The sequence below is a fragment of the Pinus tabuliformis genome, chromosome X, assembly GCF_031772625.1.
Source record: "Pinus tabuliformis cultivar Carrire ecotype Pingquan chromosome X, CPIR1, whole genome shotgun sequence".
NCBI lineage: Eukaryota > Viridiplantae > Streptophyta > Pinopsida > Pinales > Pinaceae > Pinus > Pinus tabuliformis.
The window spans coordinates 829,849,455-829,865,441 of NC_142308.1; positions in this window are offsets into that span (position 1 = coordinate 829,849,455).

Here is a 15,987-nt window from a genome sequence, read left to right on the forward strand (position 1 = left end):
AATATCTTATGTGATGGGTAAGTGAGTGGTGGGGTAGGAAAATTAATATGGGGGTGAAGCATAGGAATATGAAATAAGTTAGGAAAAATGATATTAGGCCCCTTTCTCTTCTTAAATTATTTTCCCGACATTAAGAAAAACATGACTATTTCATTAAAATAATTAAAAATAGTTTTTCATGTCTTTTTCCTTTGCATTTTTTCTCAACCTACCTACCCTTTATCTTTATAATCTAACCGTTTTTCCTTTTTTTCTTCATTTCCAAGGTACATTTGGATTTGCAAACCATTTCTTCACCTTTTTTTTTTTTTTTTTCTAACCTACTCCATCACTTATCTCTCTCATTGGTCCTGATTGAACAATTGAACAAATTTTATTTCTACCTAGCCACTGATTTGCCAAGCTTAAACTGTTTGGCAAATATTTGTTTTCTATCCTATCAACAGAAATTGAAATTTGTTCAATCATGCTTAGACTGTATGAATTGAAAAATATTTTGGGTTTTCTTTTCTTTTCTTTTATTTTCTTTTGTTCTTTTTCTCTTCTTTTTTAATATATCCTCTTTTTATTTCATTTCATTTCTTTTTTCTTTTCTGAAATCAATTGAATTTTGAAATCTATGCACAATATGAAATCTGCTAAATATGAGATACTCAATCACCTTGAGATCTATAAATTATAGGACCCGAAAAGTGGTTCTAGTTGGGGATGGCACTTCTCAGTTTGAAGTGTCAAGAAAACATGACCAGTAGCCTTTAATCCTCCATATCTGCATTATCTTCAATTTGATTTCTTTTTGTCAAATGAATTATACAACTAAAATCCTAAAACACTATGATATTTACAATGGAGTGAAGAAATTTTTTGTACTCATGAAAAGTAATGCTTCAGCATCTTGCCATTAACAGGACCTCCTGGAAATTCTGTTCCATCCAATTCTTTGAGAAAAAATGCATTATTCCCCCTGAGAGCAGAAATAAAATATGGACCCTTCCAAAGATTTTCAAATTTTCCATGCCTTCCTTTATCTTTTCTTCTTGAGTCCCATTTTAGTACTTTTTCTCCCACAATGAAATCATTAGCTTCAGTTCTCTTGTCAAAAATTTTCTTTATGTTTTCTTGGACAACTTGAGCTCTATTATATACCTCTTCTCTGGATTGTTGTAATTGAATTGTCTAATTTATCCTTCTCTGTATATCATTTGGTTCATTTTTTATTTCTTGAATGATCTTCATGACTAGCACTCCCAAGGGAAAACTACATCTATTCCATAAACCAGTTGAAATGGGGACATGCCAATGGATTTCTTTGTAGTCAATCTGTCAACCCATAATGCATAGATCAATTTGTTATGCCAAGACTTCTTATTGTCCTCCAGTATCTTCTTAATAATGTTTACCAAACTTTTGTTTGAGGATTCAACCAACCCATTACCTTGAGGGTAATAATTTTTTGAATGACCCAAAGATATATGGTACTTGTGGCAAAAGTCCACCATCTTCTTTGATTTGAAAGTTGCAACATTGTCAGTGATCAACTTCCTAGAACAACCAAATCTAGAAAGGATATTGGTTTCAAGGAATTTTATGATGATAGAATCAGTAGCAACTCTTGAAGGGATGGCTTCTATCCATTTGGTGAAGTAGTCTGTGGCAGTGAAGATCCATTTATGTTGGGAAAAGGGTGGAGGATGAATTTCACCAATGAAATCTAATCCCCACTATTGGAAAGGACTTTCAACAAAGATGGGTTTTAGGGGGAAAGGTGGTAATTTTCTCTTCCCTTCAAGGATTTCACATTTATGAAAAGCGATTACCATCTTATGGATGTCTAGGAAAAGTGTAGGCCAATAGAAACCAGCTCTAAGGATTAGCCATTGTTTTCCAATAAAGATGCCCCCCATAGTCACCTTCATGGAATTCCTGCATAACTTTGTCAGCTTCATCCTTTAACAAACATCTGAGTAAGACACCTCCAACATCTTTCCAATATAATCTACTATCAATGATGAAAAACTTGGCTGCTTTTAATTTTAGAAATATGGCCTTTGTTTTGGAATCCAGGTGGACCATTAAAATTAAATAGAACATACAAAATGTCTGCATACCATGGGGATTTTAGATACACTTCATCTATTGGTGGAGTCACTAGTTCCTCCATATCATCTAAAGAAAATACCATTTTGATATCTAATGCATTGAAATTTGATTCAGCCATCAATTTGGCTAATCCCTGTCCTTTAATAAACTTGGTGGGCTTGGTTTCAATGTCATATTCCAAAATGATAGCTATCCATTTGCCTCTCTTGCCATCAGGTCCATTTTGTGTGCGAATATCTTTGACAACTATATTAGGCACATAAGCAATGATATGAGAATGTAAAATGTAAACTCTGAAATCTTTTATTGCTTTGACTAGAGAAAATTCCTATTTCTCCATAATATTGTACTTCAAAGAAGCATCTCTCAGAGCTTTGCTAAAGAATGCTATTGGCTGTTCATATCCTTCATTATTTTTTTGTAATAGCACAACAACAATAGTATGTTCAGATGCAAAAGAAAATATAATGAAATATTTAGTGAAATCTGGGTTGATCAAAAATGGAGCTTGTGTTAATGCATGTTTGACTAGATCAAAAGATTGTTTGGCCTCAATATTCCATTTAATTTTTGTGTCTTTCACGAGCATGTTGGTTAAATTTCTGAGTAGTTCAACTAGATTTGGTATGAATCTTTTCAAGAAATTGATTTTTCCAATAAAAGATTGAAGTTATTTCATGTTTCTTGGATGACTTATTTTAAGGATACCTTCAATCCTACTGGGATCAATTCTGATTCCATCTTTGGAGATGATGTGGCCTAAAAGTTTTCCTTCTTCAAGCCCAAACAATGTTTTCTTGTGATTTAGTGAGATACCAAACTTTCTGCATTTTTCAAATACTCTTCTTACATGTGCTAGGTGTTTTTAATCAGTCTTTGAAAAAACAGTGATGTCATCGAGATAAATCATAGCGAAATGCCCAATTTCATCTGGAAAAGAAATGTCCATTTCTCTCTAGAAAGTAGCACCAACATTCTTTAATCCAAAGGGCATTTTCACATGCATGAAAGTCCCCCAATAAGTAGTAAAATTTGTTTTGTCTTGATCATCAGGATGCACCAAAACTTGACTATACCCCGAAAACCCATCTAACAAGGAGATCCTACCAGAACCCACTACCCTTTGCAGTATGCGATCCATTTTTGGTAAGGGATAGTTGTTCTTAAGGGAAACCTTGTTTAAATTCCTAAAGTCAATGCAAAATCTGATTTCACCATTTTTCTTCCTTGTAGGCACAATGTTGGATACCCATTTAGAATATAGAATTGGGAATATGATCTTAGCATCATACATTTTCTTGATTTCCTTTTCAGCCAAGGGCATTAAGACAAGATTTATCCTACGCAGTTTCTGTTGAAATGGTTTTTGGTCTTCTCTGATTGGAATTTTATGTTGTATAATGCTAGTATCATAAGATTTCAAATCCTCATAGCTCCAAGAAAATAAATCTATGAATTCTTCGAACATAGCTATATACCTTTGTTTAGCTATTAGAGGCAGTGATTTTGACAATTCTATAATTTTGGGGTTTTGTTCATTACCTATGTTGCATTCCTCAATGTTTGTTCCTATAGGTTCCATTTTTGGATTTCTAGCAACCAAGGATAATTTTAGGGGCGAATGTTCGCCCTTTGGCGAAATTAAGGGGTTTTAAATTTTTAGTGGGCGAATGTTTTGTATCATAGTACATTTTTACAAATCACCTCAAATAGCCCACCTTATTTTAAGGGAGAGGGTAAAAAAGGTAAATTTAGCCCTTGAAATTAGGACTTACAACCTTCCATTCGCCCATTTTCAAGAATAGGTTTTATTTAAGTGAATCCATTCACCCATTTTCAAGAATAGGTTTTATTTAAGTGAATCCTATGGGCCAAATACCATATTTATAAACGAGGTATGGTAAATTAATAAAAATATAAATAAATGAGAGGTATGGTAAATAAATAAAACATTTTTTATATTTACTCCATAAGTCACCTTATATACATGTAAGGGTGTAAACAAATAAAAATATAAGTAAAGTGGAGGTATGGTAAATAAATAAAACGTCTTTTTATACTTACTCAAAAGGTATGGTAAATAAATAAAAATATAAATAAACTAGACGTATCGTAAATAAATAAAACCTCTTTTTATATTTAGTCCATAACCCTCGTTCTATTTATGAAGGCTCAAGAAAGAGGTTTTATTTAAGTGAATCCTATGGGCCAAATACCATATTTGTAAAAGAGGTATGGTAAATTAATAAAAATATAAATAAACGAGAGGTATGGTAAACAAATAAAACATTTTTTTATATTTACTCCATAAGTCACCTCATATTTACGAACACTCAAAAAATGGGTTATATTTAGATGAAACCTATGGCCAAAATACTATGGGACAAATACCATGGACTAGATTGTTATTAATACCATGCAAAAAACCATTATTAACCCTAATATTAGAATTAATAAAAATAAAAATGGCACATGGTATTGACCCATGGTATTCACCAAAATGGCACATGGTATTGACCCATGGTATTCACCTGGAATGTAGCCTATTTAAATGGGGGAATTAAACCAACATGTAGCCTATGTTAAGATTCACTAGGACTTTACAAAGTTTTATTATTTAGTGAAAGACTCGCCAAGATCCTACAAGATTTTATAATTGAGTAAAATATTCTAATAAAAATAAAAATGGCACATGGTATTGACCCATGGTATTCACCAAAATGGCACATGGTATTGACCCATGGTATTCACTTGGAATGTAGCCTATTTAAATGGGGGAATTAAACCAACATGTAGCCTATGCTAAGATTCACTAGGACTTTACAAAGTTTTATTATTTAGTGAAAGACTCTCCAAGATCTTACAAGATTTTATAATTGAGTAAAATATTCACCATGCCTGGTGAGAGATTCGCCAAAAAATTATATATACATATTATATTATTGATAAAATCGCCTTCCATTTTTCCTATATACCATGGAGATTCGCCCATTTATTATATTTATAAATTTAGGGGGGGTTCTTAAAATTTTCCCTGCTAGCAACGTCATTAAAGTCAAATAACTCTTCTAAAGGGGCAAGCCCTCTGGGAAAAACATTGTATTTAAGTTGAAGTACTTTGAATTCTTCTTTTTCTAGGTCTTTATGTATTTCAGTTTTATGTATAGTTTTATTTACATATTTTTTCCATCTGAAACAACAGGTTTCTCTATGCTAATATGTACATCAGTTTGACTTTCTATTTCATCTTCCAGATCTATGTTACCATCCTCAAATTCATCCTTTGATTGTAGAAAACTTTTAATCTGTTTATCACTTCCAAAAACTTGCCGGTATCTCATGTTATCAGGCACTATAGGACAATGTTTCACTTCAACTGTGTATTGTTTATTTGGATGAGGTAATTTGCAGGTGCTGGCTGAAAAAGCTAAACCATTGGCCAGGGAATTCTGGAGCCTAGGGATAACAACAAGGTCATACTCTTCAAATGTTTTGAGAAAATCAATCACAACATTTCGGTATTCTCTCAATCTAGGATGTTTCACAGATTATTGTCCTTTAATTTTTTTTATGATTAGTTCTGAATATCCTTGGACATAAATTCTTTTAGCACCTACTTTTTAAAGCAATTTCAAGCCTAACAGTAATGCCTCATAGTCTACTACGTTGTTTGTGCACAAAAAATTCAATTTGCAAGAATGACCTTCAGCCTGATTAGTTTTCGAATTGTATAACCAGACTCCTGCTCCTGCCCTTGTTTTATCACATGAGCCATCAAAAGTCATATTCCAGAGAGGTTTTGTTTCAGGGTCCTATTGGATAATGGGTGTTTGGGTGTCAAGTCCTTTACTAAGATCATTTTCTACCTGAGTGACCTATGTATCTATGTCTCCATCATTGTACACTATGAAGGAATCAAGATCAATATGGATAGAGTAGAGGGGATGGATGTCTGGACTTTCTTGGCTGCTTTCCATATATCTCATTAAGGTTTCTCTATACAATCTCCTTGGTTGGCCAAATACTGGTATTGTGGCATACATCATATCCATTTGAAGTGTTCCTTGTAACTTAGCCACCCCAGAACGTGACAATAGCATACCATACTTAGGTGGAATGTCTGCTACTACTATGTCCATGACTAAACTTTTTGCTGGTATTTGGGCTAATGTGACACAGAGGTCCTTGATAAGACCTAGACACCTAACCTTGCTAGAGTCAAATGAGTATAGATATTTGTATGGTCTAGTGATTTCAAGTCCAAGTTTTTCCATAACAATCTTTGGCATGAGATTATGTGATGCTCCTGAATCCAACATAGCATTATGGAGGATTTTGTCATGAATATTAAGGCTAACATAAAATGGAGGAACACCCCCTTCTTGAGGTTTGCCATCAACTTATGGTCCAAATAGAAGTTCAGGCTAGTCATCATTCAGGTTCACTGTATCAATGTTTCTTCTATGTTGAGTAACTTTAGGTCTTGAGGCCTATACACGTTCCTTTTTATCAGTTCAGTCGGAGGGATAGAAATTTTGAGTTTAGCAAGTTCATTCTCAATACTGAATGGTGTTTGGATTTTAAGCAAATTTGAGAAATCAACTCTTTCAGCCACTTCTTTGGTAACAAGTTCAGTTTGTCGGTTTGTACAAGGAATATTAGTTTGGGTAGTTTTAGTAGAAACATCAATGATTTTCCTAGTAACATTCTTTGTGTTCTTCTTTTCTGAATTGTTTACATTTTTCTTATAGCTTTCAGTTGTTTTCTTGAGATCAGGTTCAATAGGATTCTTATCACAAAAATCAACATTCTTTTTGTTTGTGTATCATTGTTTTTCTTACTCCTAAGATTGTAATGTCCGTGAACTTCTAATATGGAATTATCAAACCCATGTTTATAGTCATCAGACTCTTCAGATTCCAATTCTGTTTGAGCTAATAAGAATAGTTCCTGTTCTTATTGTGTAAGAAAAACAAAACTGTCCTCATTTGTTCCCATTAAATTAATTTTATTTTCCTCTACTTCTTCAACCACACTTACATCTTCAACATCATAGTTTTCTTGAAATGGAGGTCTAATTTGTTGATCTGGGTCTCTTTGGTCTCTTTGTTTGGTTTGTGGAGTGTTTCTTCTGGGATTTGGATTTATGTTGTGGAACAGGTTGGTTTTCCCTAGTGATGCTTCTCTCATTCAAACTTATCCTCTCCATCATTATTTCCATGGTCCTTACTAAAGAATCAATCTTAGTATCTACTGCAGAAGTTGAAGCTTCTTCCTTTATTGTCACCCTTCTTTCAATTTTCATCCTAGTCTTTTTGCTTGTAAGTTTTTTCTACACTCACGGCATCGCTTCTAATGTTGGAGAATTCCTTTCCCTAAGCTAGTAGGACATATCTATATCAAAGCCATCTGGGAACTTTATCAAGGCCAAATCCTGAGGTGGTTTAAGATTTACAGGTACTGTATTATAGGTATTGTTGAATCTAGCACAATAGTCCTGTACACTTTCACCTACTTCCTTTTTAATATTTTCATATTCTAATAGAATCTATAAAGGGTTCCTTTTGAGTTCCCACCTATTAAGAAAGGTTTGGTGGAATGCAGGGAGATCATTTATGCTATTTGCATGCAAAGATTTAAACCATTTCCGAACTTCTCCTAAACTTTGAGCAAACATTCTGAGCTTAACACTTTCATCATCTACCTCTTGCAAGTCAGAAAAATCATTCATTTTATCCACATGTTGTTGAGCTATTAAAGGACTTGTCCCATCAAATAGTGTGATTTTAGACTAATAGTTGGATCCCATAATTTTGTTGTCCTTTGTCTTAGGAGATGGTTGGATTTGTTCAAGGAGCAAGAAAACAACTTTATGGAAAAATGCAGAAATTAGGGAAGATTGGCGAAATTTTGAAAATGAGCTGGGAAATCTATGAGGAGTGAGCTAGTGTTGGATGTTACATGGATGGATGTTGTGTTGGGATGTCCTGCAGGAGATCTGCACATTTAATTCTCAAAACTGACCAAAGCAAGAGCTAAAAACAGAGTTTTGTCTATATTAACCTAATTTTTGACCTAAAACTAGAAAATGATGAATATTACCTTATGAGCAGAAAATCATGTGAGAGAACTATAGTAAAAGGACATGGAATGATCTAAGCAATTAAATATAGACCAATATCAACTTTTCCAAATCAAAGTATCACACTAGCAGTTGCATGAAAGAGCAAAAACTGTGTTTTTGGTGACAACAATAGTGCCTTGACCTCAAATCATAGTCCCACTGTGGCCTTTTTGAATCTTATTTTGTCACTGCAACAACCTACTTGCACAACTATTACAAAAACAACTATGCTAATCCTCAAAAGCAACCTAATTTAACAAGTAAGATGAACCTAAACAACAAAAATTATCTCATGAATGAAAGCAAAAAAACATATAAATACACAAAGGAGGTGCTGGGAAACTTGGATTGGGCCCTAACCCAAGAGCTTCAGCCCTCTGGAAAAGATCAGTGCTGGCTCAAAAACTGTTTCATCTTCATTTATCAAAAAATAGCAGTTACAACACATTAACTGTCTTCAAAAAGAGCTTGAAAATGAGCTGAGTACAAGGCTACACAAAAGTGCGAAAATATATTGATAACTGGCTAACCTATTGAGGCTCAAAGCCTTCTTATGTATACAAATGGGGACTCGCAATAGTCCTCCTAAAATTAAGGAACTCGGCTTCCTAGAACTAAAGATAACAGCAATCCTACATGGCTTGCTCGGCTGCCCCTTGGAATGATCAATGTGGGCCTTTGTACTCCGAGCTGCTGATGGAGGATTTAAGGAAAGGGGTCATTAATCAAGAAGACACCCCTCCTACACGTCCTCTTCCCTGTTTCCTCGAGTTTCACTACCATTTTGCTCATGAATTCTTGGTCCTTGTCCAAAATTGTCCAAAAAATCTACAATAAACACTTATTAGACTGCATGGCAAAGTAACTAACCCAATTCACTCTATTGACATAAATATATTCAAAAACTTGCACAAAACTACTAAGAATGGTAGATTAAATCGAAATAAGAGGCAGAATGAGCCCATATAGTTACCCATTTCTGGGGCTCATCATCACCCCCCTGCTGAATGGGTTGCTCATCCTCTAAGCGACTAATCTATCTCTTCATCTTTAATGGCTCTCATAGATTCCCTGACATCCCGAGCTTTTGATGTGATATATTCCTCTCTATCATGGAAACCTACTTTCCTATCCACTTCCTCCCATTGTTTCTATTCTTCCTCCTCTTTAACTCCCTCCAACAGTCCTAGCAGCAGTGGAGGACCGAATTTAAGACCAATCCAATTGGCTTTCAAGTTTTGCTTTGATTGCTTATGTAGGGGCACTCTCCTCATGGCTTCCCTCATTCTAGTTGGGGAGTGATACTCCCTGATCCTTAGGCTATGTGACAATGCATTCCACCTTCTCATGCAGGCATGAAGGCAGTCATCACCAAACAATCTCTCCATATCCTCGAAATGAGCAATAGCTTGGGCTTTCCTGTCAACATAGTCAAGGGCAACTTGAGGATTGGCTGCAAGGTGTTGGTGGGCATATATGAGATCCAAGGGTTCTACTAGTTCTGCTCTAATTATTAGGGGCTCACTTAGCTATTTTTCCATTATTTTCTGAATTTCCATTGCTCTTTTTCTTCATGGCTCATCCAAAAAGCCATAGCCATTAGCTGCAAGTCTCCCAATGCAGCATTTGGATCCCATAAGTTCATGTCAGTAAGTGCCATGTCGTGTAGGTAAAATTCTGCTAGCTTTTCTTTATCCTTGGTTGAGCTATGATCACATAAATGCATAAATTTTCCATAATTTGAAATGGTAATGTGCCCTTCTGGGCTAGTGTATTAATATGGAATTGGAGCCACTGATCTTTGAGATACAGTGCATATGATTTGGCTGGCTATCTACACTGCAAGGCCTCCATTGCCCAGCTAGCCATGTAGGCTAGCTGGGCTTCCTTTTCCTATAGTGGCCTTTTCAAAATCAGCACTTCAGTTTCTGCCTAGGATTCTTTTTCTTGTTGTTGTTTCATCAGTGTCTCACTATTTGTCTGTGGTTCTTCTTCTTGTTGTTGTTTCTCTGCTGCTTCACTATCTGCCTGGGGTCCCTCTTTTTGCTACTGTCCCTCCAAGATTGATAGCTTATTTCCTCCGTGAGGTTCCCTTTCTTGTAGTTGCTTTTTCAACAAGTCATTTTCCTCCTGTAGTTTAGCTCTTCTGATGCTCTTTGTGTGCCTTACCATGCCCAATTCTCTACTCATCTCTCTCAACTTGTTTTCCATGTGCCCTATATCTTTGACCCCTTTAGATTTCACAATCTGCATCCAGGTGTGGGTCCTAACTCTTTCCTTTTCTAGTTCGAAGAAAAGATGCACTGCAAATTTTTTGTGGGATGATTTTCCCACTTGCTAGAAGGTTGTAGTAGGAGCCTAAGTTAGGCTGAGGTCTAGGCTCAGGTATCTCTTTTGCCTTACCTTCCTCTTGGGACTGTTCTTCTACCTTCTTTTCTAGTTTTTCAGTTTCTTTGAGCTTGGCCAGTGTCTCCTGTAGAGAAGTTTGTGCCTCCCATAGGACTGCTTTAGAGTCCATCAATTTGATCCTTTCCTTCCAAGTGGAGGTCTTAAGACTTCCTCTCTCGTAGGTGATGGAGATTTTGGAGGGAGATTCCTCCTTTGTCACAGTAGGTGCGTCCTCAATGATAATAGGTTCTTTCGAAGGTGGTTGGGGCTTGCCCACCTTAATTCTGGTGCTTCTCTGGGCTTTGAAATACATCAATGTCTGTCTTTTTATTTTCTCCTTTTGCTTAGCTGGAGTGCTCAGTGAAGCAAGAACAACTGCTCTTTCCCTTGCTAGTGTCTCATGGAACAATTCTTCTTGTTCTTCTTCTTCTTCATCCTCTGCATTTTTTCATGTGTCTGTTGTTTCAACTTTTGTTTGTGCTATCTCTGGTGATGTTTTCCCCTTTTCTTGCTGAGTTTCTGCCTTCCCTGTGGCAGTCTTTTTCTGAGCTTTCTTGGGCTTCTTCTTCCCAGCTTTTGTTCTCTTCCTCTTCTCTGCTTTTGATGTTGTTTTCTTTTCTACCTTAGGTTCAACTATGGTTTTGTCATGTTTCTCTTCTTCTCTCTATTTTTCCTCTTTTTCTTCTTCTACTTGAATATTTTGTGCTTCCTCATGGATTTGCTTCCCAAGTTCCTCTTTCTGCTCCTCCTCTTCACTGCCAAATGGGCTAAGGTCATCAGTAAGAGTTTTGATGTCATCTTCTCTAGACATGTTCCTGAAAATTTCCCAGGCTATAGGGATGGTGTATGTGTGGAGGGCATACTCTACCAACAATTTGATGAACCCATGGTGGGCCTGTTGGTCTGGAACCCCTGCATTCAACTTGGTGCCACTCTATCAAAGACTAGAGGAGAAAATATGGCAAACTAAGTTTTCTAGATGTAGGTAGGTCCATTCCATATCTTATTTCATGCAATAATTTGAAGTGAAAACCATAGATTATACTATATCTTCCTTCACAGGAGATATATTTCATGATCTGGTAGCTAACCTCACCCCATGGATGAGGTATACTTGTCCTTCTGACCCCATTCTCGTCCTCTACAAGATGTTCATTAGGCTGAAAAAATGTCCTTTTAGCAATCTATCCTAATGATTTTTCTTCTTTGCTCCAGGGGAGCCCAAGTGGAAGATCTATGACTCTACTGATGAATTCTAGTGTAAGCTCTATGGTCAAACCCCTAAAATTGACTATAGCATGGGTTTTTGAATGGGGTCTTAAAGACATTAAAAATTCCTTTGTCACTCCTCATCATATCCATGAATCCTCTCAAAGAAAGGCATCCAGTTTGCCCTGGTAAAGAGGGCTACCACTTCTGGGTGTTCATGCAATTTGTTGGAGTTCAAAGGTTCCTTTCTCACAAAACCTCCTGTCATGATGTGTAGTGATTGTTGGAAATGTTCAGGTGAGGAGGAAGGCAAAAAACTTTCAAAACTGGAAATAGAGGAATAGTTGAGGTTTGTTTTTCTGGAATCATGAATTTTTCGTGTTCTTCTTTTTCACAACATCAATTTGTAATTTTTCCTTCCCTTCAAACCCTGTTTTCAACTTGAATTTACTTCTCGAGCTTTTGGAGGTAATCAATATTTTGACAGAACATAGGGTATATAAAACAATGTTTTTCTTTCTCACAGATTAAACGGACTTGCAAATTCGTTATTCACAGGCATGATTTTCTATGGTTGCATCCCCCCTTTTTTCTAGGAGAATACGGGGAAGAAAAAACAAATTTTTAGTGCAAAGAAGAAAATGGAGAGACTATATAGAATTTAGAATGACACAAGCAGACTTTTGTGCTCACTTTCCCTTCCTTTTTCAACCCAATACTTTGCCTTTACTCCCACCACCTTGTGTATATATATCACATGCAGAGTGGGTTTCTGAGCCTACCTCTTTTCAAGCTCGAATTTGGAAAAAATTCTTGATTTTTCCTCTACAGAGCTGCTCTCTGGCCTTCCCATAGAAAGTCTCTTGCATACAGTGTTCATGCTCCTGTAGAATGCAATAGTGCTCCTATAGAGCCCGATAAGTGGGAGGGTTTTGAAAAACTGGCAAAGAACGACTAGTTTGATGTTCTTAAGGTGGTAGGTGAGTTGCTGTAGTTGAGAACTCATGGATGCAAATGAAAAAAAATGTGGTGGAGGCTTCGACCGCAGTGTACTTAAGCTGATGGTGTGATTTTCAATGACGAGGTGAGGAGGTAGGATGGGTATGTTATGCCCATCCAGACCATTGGTCCTACTCCAGTGTCATTATGGTATTTCATGTCTCCTACCCACCATCACTTCATCATTCCCGTTATACGCCGCCACCACTACCGGTTCTGAGTTTTTCCTTCCCAAGTTGATGGACCACACGTGCTGACTGCATCTTCTGAACTGCTGTTTGGATTGGACGAGGCTAATTTGAACTCAAAGAGGGTAGTTTGAACTGAACAAGGGTGGCCAGTTAGCTGGCCACTGATTTCGTTGAATCACAACCATCTCAATGATTCATGCAGTTCCTAAATAATATTCACACAACAGAGGAATGGGTTTAGCCACTTACCTATTAGTCGCTACCGTGCTCTGCATGCTCGAACTTTGGCACTTCATTTTCTTTTATTACTATTGTTGTTGGTGTTCATGGCCTCTTAACTGGTGGCTTATGTTGGTGATTTTTTATCAGGCACTACTCCTTGCACGTTGCATACATCTTGGTTGCACTGACCCTGCCTCTAGAGCTTGTTTCTTTAAAGGGATTAGCTATTACAGGAATCCTGCAGGATTTCCTGTCGCTGCTTCTCCCTCTAAAATTTCTGTCCAATGCTTGAGTAGGGACTGGAGAGACAGCAGAAGAAGGGTCTGGAGGAAAGGGGTAATAGTTGGAATGAATCAGGTAAGAAACAAGTGAATATTGCTACTGTGTTATTCATCATCATTTTATTTTTTTTTTGTTTAAAAATGAAAGAAATAGACTTCTGTGTTTTCTATGCAGGGAAGGAAAAGCAAGAGGAAATGTGGGTGTGCAAGGATGGAATGGAGAATTAGGAGGATGAATGGTGGCAGGGAGGTCCACAAGCCTTCTGGACAAATTTATAACCTTGAAATTCTTCTCTGAACTTGAGTTTGAGCTCTCTGTAATTTCTACAGGAGCTTCTTGTAGAATGCACAGAGTTTCTTGTAGGATGCGAAATTTTTAGAGCAAGTGAGACCAAGGGCCGGGAGAAGATAATGGTGATGGAGGAATGGGCTATCAAGGGTTTATGCAGTTTGGCCATGTCCTTTTTTCCCTATGTGACCCTCCTGCAGTCGGCAATGCATTCAAAAGAAGTTAGTTTTTTTTTTTTTTTCATTTTTCTCTCTCTCTTTTTTTCTTTTTTTTTTTAATAAGACAACTGGGGCGCCTCCAGGAGGTTTTCACCCTCACTGCCTGCCCTGGGCACCTCCAAGAGGTTTTCACCCAGGGATCTTTTATTCATTTTTCTATTTTTTCTCTGTTTTTTATTTTTTCTCTTTTTCATTTTTTTTCTTAGGGTGAGGGTGGAGTGGAGGCAGAAACCTGCTCCACTACCAACACTATTTTACTTAGATTCTCATTGAATTCCTGCTTGGAAAGGGCATTCCTATAGATCTTCAACCTATGCCCATTGACGAGCATGGGGATGGCTTCTTCATCAATGGTCAGGATCACGACTGAACCATTGTCATTGCATTTTTCTACTGTGTATGGTCCTAGCCATCTTGTCCTTAGTTTTCCCTTGAAATCTTTATATCTTGAATTATACAACAGTGCCCAATCTCCTTCTTGGAATTGTTTTTCTTTAAGGTGTCTGTCATGCCATATTTTTCTTTGAAGTTGGACTACCTCTGAGTGGAGAAGGGCCTACAATATCTGCTCATCCAATCCATTTAGCTGAAGTAACCTTTCCTTTTGTGCATGGCTGAGATCTAGGTTTAGTTGAGCTGCCATCCTTAATGTGTTATATTCAAATTCTATTGACAACAAATCCTTCTTCCCATAGACCAGCTCATAGGGTGTGAACCCTGTGGTGGTTTTCCAGGTGGTGTTATAGGCCCAGGTGGCCTCAACCAATCGATCTGCCCAATCTTTTTTGCTGCTACTCACTGCCTTAGTCAAAATCCCTTCCAAAGCTCTATTAGTGACTTCCACCTGTCCATTTGCTTGCGGATGATAAGGGGTGGAAGTTCTGTGCTTAATATTGTGATGTGTGAGCAGGTCTTCAATCAGATTGGAGGTAAACTGACTCCCTTGATCTGTGACTAATTCTCTTGGATAACCAAACTTGTAGAAGATATTTTCCCTAAAAAACTTAGCTACTTTTTCTTCTGTTGCTGCCTTGATCACCTTTGTTTCTATCCATTTTCTCATATAATCAGTACACACAATGATGTAAGATTTCTATTTTGAGGGAGGGTTGATAGGACCCACAAAGTCCATGCCCCACTTCTCAAATGGCTTGAAAGTCACTTGAGGTTGCAGGGGCATCTCATCCCTTGGAGTAGGTTTCCCCATCCTTTTACATTGGTCACATTAGTTGATATATCTCCTGACATCTTGATGAAGAGTGGGCCAATAGTAACCTGCTTGCAGAATTTTGAAGGCAGTTCGCTTTGCTGCAAAATGGCCCCTGCAGGGCCCATCATGATAGGTTAGGAGGATGTCAAAAACTTCCTCCTCCTTGACGCATCATCTCAGATTCTGATCTGGGCCAAGTTTAAAAATATTGCCCCCAATCGAGGTGAATGGGGCACCTTTCCTCACAATCTTGCTCTTCTCTTTTGAGGACAGGTGTGGCAGAAACTGTGTTGAAACCATGTAATTTGCTATATCAGCAAACCATGGAGAGAGTATTGAAATAGAAAATAGGTGTTCATCTGGCATTTGATCATCCACCATTCCTTCTTCACCTGCAGGAAGATCTAGTCTAGACAGAAAATCAACAACAACATTTTCCTTACCCAGTTTATCAACAATGGTTAAATCAAATTGCTGCAATAAAAGTAACCATCTAATAATACGAGCATTTACATCTAGTTTATTCATCAAATACCTAATTGTACCATGATCAATGTGTATGAATGTTTGATAGCTGGTGATGTAGTGTCTGAACTTATTTAAGGAATGGACTACAGCTAGGAGCTCCTTTTCGGTTATAGTGTAGTTTAATTCTACCTTGGACAAGTTTTTACTGACAAAATATATGGCATAAGGGAGCTTCTCATCAACTTGCCCTAAGGTTGCTCCTATTGCTTTGTCCAAGGCATCTGTGTG